A 12,276-nucleotide genomic window follows, 5' to 3' on the forward strand; every position below is an offset into this window, starting at 1 on the left:
GAAGGTCAACATTTTTCCATCAAAACCTTTTTGAGTGGAAAATTGTGGTTTCAAACAAACAAACAAAAAGACGCATCACCAAACATTTTTTCACAGAATGCGTTTGCTGTCCACAAAAACAAATTGACTTTTTTTTTTGGCCCGGAAAACTGAAATTGTTCAAGTTTTTGATTAAAAGTAAAAACATTTTTGTTGAAAATGTAGAGGAGAACTAAAAATGTTCTTTTCACCTAATCTTGGCATGATTAAAAAACAAAACAAAACAAAACCCACCTTGACAAGGTCTAATTTTAGGATTGACTTTACAGTCCTTACTGATGCTGAGTTCATAGAATCATAGAATCATAGAATATTAGAGTTGGAAGGGACCTCAGGAGGTCATCTAGTCCACCCCCCTGCTCAAAGCAGGACTAACCTCAACTATATCATCTCAACCAGGGCTTTGTCAAGCCTCAGCTTAAAAACCTCTAAGGATGGAGATTCCACCACCTCCCTAGGTAACCCATTCCACTGCTTCACCACCCTCCTAGTGAAAAACTTTTTCCTAATGTCCAACCTAGACCTCCCGCCCTGCAACTTGAGACCATTGCTCCTTGTTCTTTCATCTGCCACCACCGAGAACAGCCTAGCCCCATCCTCCCTGGAACCCCTTTTCAGGTAGTTAAAGGCCGCTATCAAATCCCCCCTCATTCTTCTCTTTTGCAGACTAAACAAGCCCAGTTCCCTCAGCCTCTCAGTCCTGTGCTCCAGCCCCCTAATCATTTTGGTTGCCCTCCCCTGGACTCTCTCCAACTTGTCCACATCCTTTTTGTAGTGGGGGGCCCAAAACTGGACACAATATTCTAAATGCGGCCTCACCAATGCCGAATAGAGGGGAATAATCACTTCCCGTGACCTGCTGGCAATGCTCCTCCTAATGCAGCTCAATATGCCATTAGCCTTCTTGACAACCAGGGCACACTGCTGACTCATATCCAGCTTTTTATCCACCGTTACCCCCAGGTCCTTTTCTGCAGAGCTGCTGCCCAGCTCGTCAGTCCCCAGTCTATAGCTGTGCCTGGGATTCTTCCTTCCTAAGTGGAGGACTCTGCACTTGTCCTTGTTGAACCTCATTAGATTTCTTTTGGCCCAATCCTCCAGTTTGTTTAGGTCACTCTGTATCCTATCCCTACCCTCCAGGGTGTCTACCACTCCCCCCAGCTTAGTGTCGTCCGCAAACGTGCTGAGGGTGCAATCTACCCCATCCTCCAGATCATTAATGAAGATGTTGAACAAAACCGGCCACAGGACCGACCCCTGGGGCACTCCGCTTGTGACCGGCTGCCAGCTAGACATGGAGCCATTGATTACTACTCGTTGAGCCCTATGCTCTAGCCAGTTCTCTATCCATTTTATAGTCCATTCATCCAACCCATACTTCCTTAACTTGCTGATAAGAATACTGTGAGAGACAGTATCAAAAGCTTTGCTAAAGTCAAGATTCATCACGTCGACCGCTTTCCCCACATCCACAGAGCCAGTCACCTCTTCATAGAAAGCAATCAGGTTGGTCAGGCATGACTTTCCCTTGGTGAATCCGTGTTGACTGTTCCTGATCACCTTCCTCTCTTCCAAGTGCCTTAAAATGGATTCCTTGAGGACCTGTTCCATGATTTTTCCAGGGATTGAGGTGAGGCTGACCGGTCTGTAGTTCCCCGGATCCTCTTTCCTCCCTTTCTTGATGATGGGAACTATATTTGCTTTTTTCCAGTCATCAGGGACCTCCCCCAATTGCCATGGGCTTTCAAAGATAATTGCCAATTTTGTAGCCTTCTAGTTTATTTAAAGTGAATTCAGTAATATTGTATTACACCACCATGGGTTTGGCTCTGGTGGCTACAATTTCAAGCTTAACAGAGTGAAAGTCACCTCTGCTACTTGCTTCAGATTTAGAGCCTCTGGGAATACATGAAAAGCAAGGACGGTGACCACACGTATATTCACAAGTACAATGGTCAGTCTGTTTTTCGAGTTTTATTAAAATTACAAGCAAGGTTGTGATTACCAAGCATATATCCCGCAAACACCTATGGCCGAGTTATACAAATAGTCAGACTCACGTCCTTGACGATATTCTTAGAGTCTGATGGACGCCTTGCCAAGTGTTTCTCTGCCCATGCCATCATCCTGCCTTACATGAACAGCATCACAAGAATGGCATTTAATGGTCTGCCATTAGCTAGGTCTTGCAGGCCATGCTGAGTTGTCATCAGAGAACACTTTAGCACACATTATAAAACAGAGATCATAACAGGCCGACTCAGCATCTGCACCATGCAATATACACAGATTCAGCAGCTCCCCGGCGGGGGGGGGGGGGGTGTCGATACTGGAGAAATTCCCTGGGCTCTATTTTGTATTCTTAACCTCAGTTTTATGTCCCTGGCTTCCTTCTTCAATAAGCAGGAGTCACTTCTGCTTGTGAGTTGCAGATCACTCACCATAGGCCAATATAGGTCACATGACCAGAGCTGAGCATAGAATGAGGTACAGCCACCAAATGTTTCTGTGTGGAGCATGCCCAGAAGAAGATTCTCAGGGTGACTAAAGGTCATTAGCAAAAAGCCAAGGATTTGTAGGGAGGGTTGTAGCTCTGTAGTCAACAACTGCAGTGAGAAATGTTGGCAGCCTCCCAGGATGAGTAATGCCTGACAATGGGCATGTGCAATCTAAGGTTAAGAATAGATAGTATAAAAGAACTGATGGCTAGGACAGTATAAAAGATGGACAGTTGGCAGGCAGAAGAAACAGTCCAGAGCCAGAGAGAAGAGCTGCTGGAAACAAGCTAAAAGCTGCTAGGAGACCTGACTGCAGACAGAGGAGCAGAGCTGACTAGGAAGAAGCAGCAGGCAGCAACAAGCAAATAACATGGCAAAGCCAATGGATAGAGTAAGCCTGCCAGTGTTTAATGATAGTATAGCATAAAGTTAAGAACTGCTGTCAGCAATTTCTTACCGGCTGGCCATCTGCACCAAAGGGCACCACTTAGAATAATTTAGACTGTGCGCTCTTGCGGTTTAGATACTTTTTAGCTTAGATACTTTTTAGCTTAGTTTAGCTGTCTGATTTTTTTTAGATTACTTTGTAGTAGGGATTATTAATTGAATTAATAAAAAGATACTTTATTTTGTTTGTCTGTGTCAATCACTTTATCAAAAGGTTATAGACGTGCTCCAAGTGTTTTCCTTGACTACCCTGGAGACCCATACCTTAGGGAAGATGGATAAAGGGGGTGATGGGGCACCCAAAGCCTATTTTACAGGGTTACAGCATCAATTATAGATGTGTATCCTGACATCCACTGAAAAAGGCAGTGTTCAACAATCTTCGTCTCCTGAGTCAATTCCATGAGTATATTATCTTGAGAGGATTGGTCAGAAAATAAGGCCAATGACAACATTTGACTGGGCATTTTTTCTTTGTTTGTAATTAAGTTTAAAAGAATTGGAGGTGTGTGAATGTAGCAAGTCTCTCTTCTTTTGTAGCAAGAGGGAAATACATTACTTATATGGGTAGAATTTTCAGCAGAACCTATGAGAGTTGGGTGCCCAAATCCCATTGAAATTCAAAAGGAGTTGGGTGTCTGGAAAAAAAACAGACTGGCTTGAAAATCCCAGGACCTTTCTTTCTTTCTTTCTTTCTTTCTTTGGGCTTGTTCAAACTTACCGGGAAATTCGGCAGCAGTCGACAGGAGTTACACAAATTACACAGAGTAGTTTGTGTAACTCCTGTCGACTGCTTCTGCGCGGGGTTCACATTGGCTGAGCCGACGGGAAAAGCGTTCCCATCTGCTCAGTGCTACGCTAGTTGAGGGGCTGGACTTAATCAGTCAACTCCCTCATTGATTGTGCGGTTCTCACTGACCACTCAATTGATCATGAAACTTCGATCCGGCGGCGGCGAATTTGCCACCGCCAGTCTGAACATAGCCTTTTTCTTTCTTAGCTGGGATAGGCAGGGATTGTTGTTTTCCAGAAGCTGGGAATGGGCAACAGGATGGATCACGTAATGATTACCTGTTCTGTTCCTTCCATCTGTATCACCTGGCATTGGTGACTGTTGGAAGACAGAATAATGGGCTGGGTGGATCATTGATTTGACCCAGTATGGCCATTCTTATGTTCTATCCTCTCTCTCTCTCTTCTATCTCTGTGTCTTCTGTTTTCTATCTATCTTGTATTTATTTATCTTCTATCTTTCTAGTTTCTGTCTATGATCCAGAGGTACTGCAAGTGGCTAGGGGAGGACAGTTGCAGTGCCCACAGCAGCTGAAGAAAGAGCAGTGTGGCATCACGGCCACCCCAACTCTTGAGTTCCCCAATTCAAGAGCTGGGGAGAGTAAAAGCTGCAGCTGGAAGCAAAACAGCTTTGAGTGGAGAGCTATAGAAGCATATAGTCAAATGGTCAGAAACTGAGCCCACCATGGTCTTAAGTTTTGGACACAAGCATGACTTTTTGCCCAATTTGGGGACCTGTCTCTATCACGGCCACTGCCAAGTTTGATCATTTTTGGGGGGCGGGGGAAGGCATTACCTAGTTCAGATGACATATGAGAAATCTATTTTTTCATGTGTTCCTACTACAGTCAATAGGTCTAATCAGCATCCACAGTGCTGGGGGAGAAAAGCATGGGAAGTGTTGAGAAATGTCCAGGAGTTTGCCATGTAGTTATAGCCATGTTGGTCCCAGGATATGAGATTTTGAATGATTTCTTGCAACACATGTTGACTCCTTATGCTTAACAATCTGGTCCACCTTGTATTTAGCCGTGGTGCTCTGAGTATCTTTCCCAGACCTAAAGAACAGTTCTGTGCAGCCCAAAAGCTTGTCTCTCTCACCATCAGAAGTTGGTCCAATAAAAGATATCCCCTCACCCACTTTGTCTCGTTCTCCTCACAGAGTTTCCCCACCTGTTGTTTCAGTGTAGGAGAGTTGTGTGAAAATCTCTCTAAATTGGCTTTGGGTTCCACCCAGAACATGCTTTAATGGATTTTCTGCATCTCTGTACATTGCCCCATCCCTGACAGATTTTTGAGAGCTGATACATACTCTTGCCATTTTTTCCCTTAGGGTGAAGGTAAAGTCTGAATTTCCCATGAGCTCTCAGAGGGGGAAAAATTAGGTACAAGCAACAGAAAGGTGTGGGTGAAGAAATGCCTTGAGAACCATGGGATTCCCTGTAACCTGGTAGGAGTCCTTCAATGTCTTATGGAATTATAGAGGCACATACAGGACATTGGCAGTCGTAACAGTTACTTGTGCAAAGCTGGTGAAAATGTGTGCATCAAAAAGTTGTGGGTTATTTTGTTTTCTGGGTTTTTTTTTTCAAGGCTTTTAGAATAAAACAAACTGAAGCCAAAGGGATTTAAGTGAATGGTTAAAATTAAGTGCAAGTTTCAGTGCTATACTGAATTGGGATGAACTTAAATACATGTTTAAATATAAAAGATGGGTAAAACAGGTTGGGAAGTGTATTTTGTTTTCTGGGGGAAAAAAAAGAAGAAAACTGTTTTTTTCATTTATGTTGCATTTTTTTCACAGATTCTTTTAAAACCTCAGACCTGATTTTTTTTCTCTTTCCTAAAACCAAGCATCATTTTTGGTTGCAAACAATGATTTTTTCCCCAGGTTTTGGGCAAAATCACGACAAATATGAATAAAAATTCCTTTTAATCAAAAAGACATTTTTCAGCCAACAAACAAACAAACAAACAAACAAACCGTGTTGAAATATTTTCCGGGAGTTCTGATAATTCACAGTATTTTTGCTGCATGGAATACATAACATACATACGTCATATATTATAGCAGCTATTAGAGTTATTCTTGTCAATCAAAAGTTTGTCAGTCAATGAATTGAGCTTCATTACTGCAATCTGGAAAGCTTGTGAGTAAAGCTACTCATGGGAGGAGTCTCATTTAAACTAGTGTAAATAAAGATATGTAAATAAAGACAAATGTGTAAACGTTTGCAGGAGTGCGTCCTAGAAGGTATTATTTTAAACTCCATGATGGGGGCTGACCTAGGTGGGAATGGCAGGTATTTGACTGTAGATATCATGGAAGTAATTTAGGTGCGCAATGGTGGTTACTCAGTAATCTCCGTTTATATGTTGTTGTGTCTTTTCCCTTCCTCAGGATGATGTGCCCAATATCGCAATCCTGGGAGCGGGAGGAGGCCTGCGGGCCTTGATAGCCCTTTATGCAACCCTGGAGGAGCTACAAAAGCAGGGTCTCTTGGACAGCATCATGTACCTGTGTGGAGTCTCAGGTTCAACTTGGTAGGCACATGTCAAGAAAAGCTTGAGTGAATGTGTGTCCCTCTGTAGAACTGATAGCCATGGGAAATTATTGCTGTTGTTATTATTAACCAAAGGACATGCAGGTACTTCATCACCAACCGGAAAACGCTGTCTGTCCATTTCCTGAAGAGGTGAGAATGTGTGAGCATGTCTACACTCCAATGTAAGCCTGGGGTTCAAACACAGGCTCAAGCCTAACCTCTCTTCCATCTACACACAAATCATGCTAACCCAGCATTTAGACCCAAGGTCCCAGGACTCCATGAGGGTGGAGGGCGTCAGCCTGAATCAGGCCAGGACTCAGGGTTCAAGCCCTATTAATTTGCAATGTGGATGCAGTGCCACTGGACTCATGCTCTGGGAGGCCACAAAAGTTGCCCCACAGGCTGACTTCCATTGTACTCTGGACAATCCCGTTTGGTGGACAGTCATGTTTCTCCCACACTGCACCACAAACAAAGGACTAATGCAGCTGCATTTTAGGAAGGTGCTGGAAAGTCTGGGATATGGGTGGCTGAATTGAGCCCCGCATAACGCAATGTAGACTCTGGAGCCCCAGGCTGGGGCCCAGAGGTCAACAATTCCAAGCTTGTGGTTACAAATGAATGTAGACACTCTAGCCATTGGTTAACAGACCCAGAGCCTGCTAGCCTGAGTTCAATTATCCCTGGGCTTACACTGGTGTGTGGACATGCCTCTTAGACCTGGTCCTTTTAAGATTTCTACAGTAGCAAAAGTGACAGGGGCTCAGCCCCATGGTTATAGCTCTTGCAATGTTGTTGCAAATCTCTTGATGTCTGATGGTGTTTCCCTTAAAGCCCAAGCTCCTTCAGTCATGTGAATTGTGTGAGTGTCATGGCTTGTCTACACTTAAAATGCTACAGTGGCACAGCTGCTCCACTGCAGTTGCGTCTCTGCAATGCTTCAATGTAGATCCTACCTACACCAGCGGGAGGCGTTCTCCCATCAGTGTAGTTAATCCAACACCTTGAGAGGTGGTAGCTAAGGGCATGTCTTCATTGACGGCGGCAAATTCACCGCCGTCAAATTGATCTATCCAGATCGATTGAGTGGTCAGTGAAGACCCACTCAATCAATCTGGAAGTCGAGGTAATAAAACCACCCCCTGAAGCGGCATGGCACTGTGTTGATGGGAAGGCGTTTTCCGGCGGCGCAGCGCAGTGAAAAGGCCGCATAGAAGAGGAGTTACAAAGTCAACGGGAGTTACACAAGCTGCTGTGTGTAGCTTGCGTAACTTCCGTCGACTACCGCCAAATTTCCAGGAAAGTGTAGACCTGACCTAACCCAACAGAAGAACCCTTCTATTGACCTAGCGCTGCCTACATAGGGATTTAAGTCAGCTTAACTATGCTGCTCCAGAGTGTGGATTTTTCACACCTTTGAGCAACACCATTGTGCTGACCTAACATCGGTTTTCAGTATCTTATGAACCATGAGTCTCTGACCCTGGTGGTTATGGAGAAAAGCGTGGAAATGTGCAACCTATTAGCACAAAAGCCAGAAGGCAAATAAAAAGAACCTATTTTAAAAAAATAAATCTCATGGTTTTCAAGCTAATCTCAGGATTTTCTGTGGCCTGACTTGTGATTTTTGCCACTCTTGAAGTTTGCTTTAGTGCTGGAAGCAAGATAGCAGAATTGTGCCTGCTCTCTTGTGCTGTACGACGGTTTCCGCCATGGGAATAGTGAGAAATGGACATAACTGGGGGTCATTAAACAGGAGCAAGTGACAAGTTGGCACACAAGATGGGGAAATCCACTGGCAAAGAGACTACAATGATTGCAAGGTTGTAGGATAAAGTGGAGAGTTACTCTCTCAGTGGAGAAGGAGATAGTGTCCTTCATAACATCCAGCTGATCTAATGGGGCGACACACAGATAGCCTTGCTCACAGTGAGTAGCGATTGACACAAGAGCCTAAGGGAGACTGACACCAGTTGTAATGATCACAGGTACTTATCTGTCACAGACACAGGTACAAGCACAGGTAAAGGCACAGGTACAGTATCTGAACACCACCGTGTTTATTTCCACAACACTCATGAGGTAGGGAAGTGCCTGTATCCCCATTTTCCTCTGGGGAACCAGGGCTCAAGGAGACTAAGTGACTTGGGTTCAGTCTGTGGGAGAGCAGGGAGCTCAACCCACATTTCCTGAGTTCTAGGCTAATGACCTAACCAATGAACCATCTTTCCCCTCATGACTTTGCAGTTCCCAACCTTTCTGTACAAATAGTCCTACTGAGGTCAATGAAAGTGCGGCAGACTCAGGATGGACTGGGCAGGTTTGTGGAGGTTACAAATGTCCTAGATGTCCAGAGCTGTTCAAACTGTGTCACGGACCCTGCATGTTGCTAATAGAGATTCTCTATTTTCTTAGCCTAGTAATGACCTGGGGTTTCAGAAGAGGACTTTAATTTTCTCTCTGCTGACGCGGTGGCTTTGCATAGCACCCAGCCAGCCACGCAACCCTTGCAGGTTAAAAATGAATTACAGTGATAGAACGACGAGTGAAAATATTCTAATCAAAACCTGTGCAGAGAGTAAAAGGGCTGGGGGAAATAGCCACATCCCGTTCCCCTTGCCACGTGTGTTGTGTTTCTGCAACAGGTGTATGTCCTTGCTCTACAAAAATGGGGACTGGGCAGAGAAATTGCAGGCCTTGGAGGAACATATGAGTGATGCTCTTGTCAAATCCACCTGGAGTCTCACAAAGGCAACAAAAATGCTGCTCGGGGCAGCTAAGGATGAAAACTATTCCCTGACGGAGTTCTGGGCCTACACCATTGTCTATGGAATGTTACATGAAGTGGGTGAAAAACTTTCCCTTCTAGAATGATCTAAGGAACTTGTCTGGCCGCCATCACCATAGGATCTGGGCCCTTCATGATCTTTTAGTGTATTTAGCCTCACAACAGCTCTGGGAGCTGGGGACGTGTTCAGAGGGGAAACTGAGGCACAGAACGACTGAGGGCCAGATTTTGAAAGGTATCACTTCGTGGGATGAACATGTAGGCACTAGGCACCCATTGATTTCAATGGGATTTACGTGCCTCGATACTTTTGAAAATCTCACTCGGTGCCTAAATACCTTTAAAAATGCCCTGCTTGACTTGCTCCATGTCACATAAGATGTGTCTACACTGCACTGTAAATCTGGGTTGGTGGGACCCAGGCTGCTGTACCTGGCATATCCCAGCCTGTGCTGGCGAGTCCACACTGCACTGTAAACCTGGGCTGAAAGGATACATTTATACTGCAAAGAAAAACCTGCGGTGCTGAGTCTCAGAACTTGGGTCAATTGACTTCGGCTAGTGGGGTTCAGGCTTCTGGGCTAAAAATAGTAATGTAGGTGTTTTCACTTGGGATGGTGCCTGAGCTCTGAAACCTGGGGATGGGGGAGGGTCTCAGACCCTGGGCGCTAGCCCAAATGAGAATGTCCCCATGGCTGTTTTTAATCCCACCACCCAAGCCCCATGAGCCCCAGACAATCGACCCAGGCTCTGAGAGTTGGTGCTGTGGGTTTCGCTTTCCCATACAGACTGGACCCAGATGTCACAGAGCAGACTCGACATCTATCTAGCTATCATCTCAGCATGTGGTAATGTGTTGGCTCCCTAAGCTCTGGCTTGGACCAAGCTGTCAGGGCAGGGACATAGACAATGTTAAAATTAGGAGTGTGTTTGTCTGAACCTCTAAATCCTGTCTTCACAGCTGGACAAGGGACACTTGTCCAAACAGAGGGGGTGCTTCTGAGAACGGAAGTAACTCCTACCCCATATATGCTGCAGTGGATGAGTGAAGATTTTCCAAAGTAACTGAATACGCTCCAGGTAAAAACAAGCAATCAAAATCCAGGTATTCTCAGTGTAAAGAAGGCTGGCTTTTATTTCATCTACATGCAACTCCTCAAGGCAGCAGAGATGCCGAGGTCATCTTTAGAGCTGTTGAAAATGAAAAAACAAAAAAGTGAAAATTTTTAAATCCTTTTTTTTTGTTCATCAGGGTTGTTAATAGGCCCCTTTTCCATATTGCATGACATTTTCTGCTGTTTTTTCCCATTTTTTCTCCCTAGTAATTTTGTCAAAACATAGTTTTAATTTTATATTTTTTAGCAAAATCTTGATTTTTGGTAAGAAAAGAGTAAGTGAAACAAATCCATAGCATTTTTGCTAAAATTTTTGCTAAAAATTCAGTAAAATCTATGGCAGAAATTTTCACAAAACATTTCATTCCAATTCAGAAGAGAAACAAATTTCAGAATTGTGGAATTTCCCTCTAAATGGGAAATACAGCTTCCACACAGTCCTAGACATGACCAGCATTTCTCATATATTTTGGATGGGGTTTAAGACCCCCATGTGGTGGTTTACACATTCTGGGAGGTGCTAACGGACTAAGATGCAGTGGGAACCAATAGGAGAAATTGCAGATGCGTTAGGGGATCACATGGGCTTTCTGGAACACAGTGAGAACTCTGCATGGATGGGGCATCTTGGAAGATGGCATGAAGATGACAATGGGAGAACATAAGGTAGACGGTGGGGAGGTAGGGTGTTCAACGGTGAAGCAAAGGGAGTGATCAAGTCGATCTGGGAGAAATGTTTTCAATTAACTGTTTTTTCACTGAAAAATGCATTTTCAGACCCCTATTTGTTGAGTTCACATCGAATAAAATGAATAGTTTCAGTTGGGGAAACAAATTCTAAACTAAAGAATAAAAACATTTTGCTTCTACTTTTTGATTTAAAATTGTCTTTCAATTTCAAATGTGGCCATTAAAAAAAGGGAAGAGAACAGCTGAATCAAGTAGGGTAAAAATGAGTCGACCAAAATGTTTTGTGTGACTTGAAACGAATAAAACAAAACCTTCATTTTGTGTCAACTCAAAATGTTTTTTTATTTGCTTTTTAATTTCTGGGTGGGGGAAATATATTTTTTTCTTTCAGTTTGACTCAAACTGGATATTTCTCCAGAGTTTTTGGTTCAGCTCCTGAACTAAAATTTCCATTATTTGCTTCACATAAGAACTCTGAACTTAGACAGAGGTGGCATGGGGCTGTAGGTGGAGCTTGGGAGATGAATGCAAATAGGAGTCAAAGGTGGATGTGAAGATGGGACAATATGGAAGGGAAGAAACTTTATTAATGTAGACATTGGATGAAGCACATTCACATTCCAATGAGTTATGGATACCTCCTGCCACCCTTCCCCTGATGCCTTCTCCTGGTGATTCATCTGCCTCCTCAAAAGTATTGCTGGGTTTTGCTTCCAAACCCTTTCTTTTTATTTTTCAGAAACCTGGTTTGAATTCACTTCCCATGAAGCCAGCTTCCTTGGCTGGGGAGCAAGTGTACCCATCGAATACTTTGGAAGTGAATACAAGAATGGGGAGCTAAAGAAGAAGAAAGAAGAGAAAAATATGAGTTACCTACAAGGTGAATGCTCATGTCCCTGCTTATTAGCAGATAGAAAGAAGTGAGGCTGGTTAGATGGATACATATTGCAAGTCAACCATGAAATTCTAAAATCCAGTAATATTTACATATAGTATAGAGCAATGTGAAGTGTCCAGCCGCAGAGACTACCAGTCCTCAATCATCTAAAACATATCCTCTCATCCTTCTTTCCATTCATAGATTCATAGAAGATGAGGGTTGGAAGGGACCTCAAGAGGTCATCTAGTCCAACCCCCTGCTCAAAGCAGGACCAACCTCGACTAAATCATCCCAGCCAGGCCTTTGTCAAGCCACAACTTAAAAACCTCTAAGGATGGAAATTCCACCACCTCCCTAGGTAACCCATTCCAGTGCTTCACCACCCTCCGAAAAAAAAAAAAACAGTTTTTTCTTATAGTCAACCTAGATCTCCCCCACTGCACCTTGAGACCATTGCTCCTTGTTCTGTCATCTTCCA

At 43.8% G+C, this 12,276-nt stretch overlaps 1 pseudogene; it reads left to right on the forward strand.

Moving 5' to 3' along the window:
* The first annotated feature begins 4,035 nt into the window (after positions 1–4,035).
* LOC137145779 (cytosolic phospholipase A2 gamma-like) lies at positions 4,036–11,798 on the forward strand (annotated as a pseudogene).
* The last annotated feature ends 478 nt before the right edge of the window (positions 11,799–12,276 follow it).

This window comes from Emydura macquarii, unplaced genomic scaffold (assembly GCF_026122565.2).
Source record: "Emydura macquarii macquarii isolate MOO-44397 ecotype Brisbane River unplaced genomic scaffold, CSIRO-AGI_Emac_v2 contig_3633, whole genome shotgun sequence".
NCBI classification, from domain to species: Eukaryota; Metazoa; Chordata; order Testudines; family Chelidae; genus Emydura; species Emydura macquarii.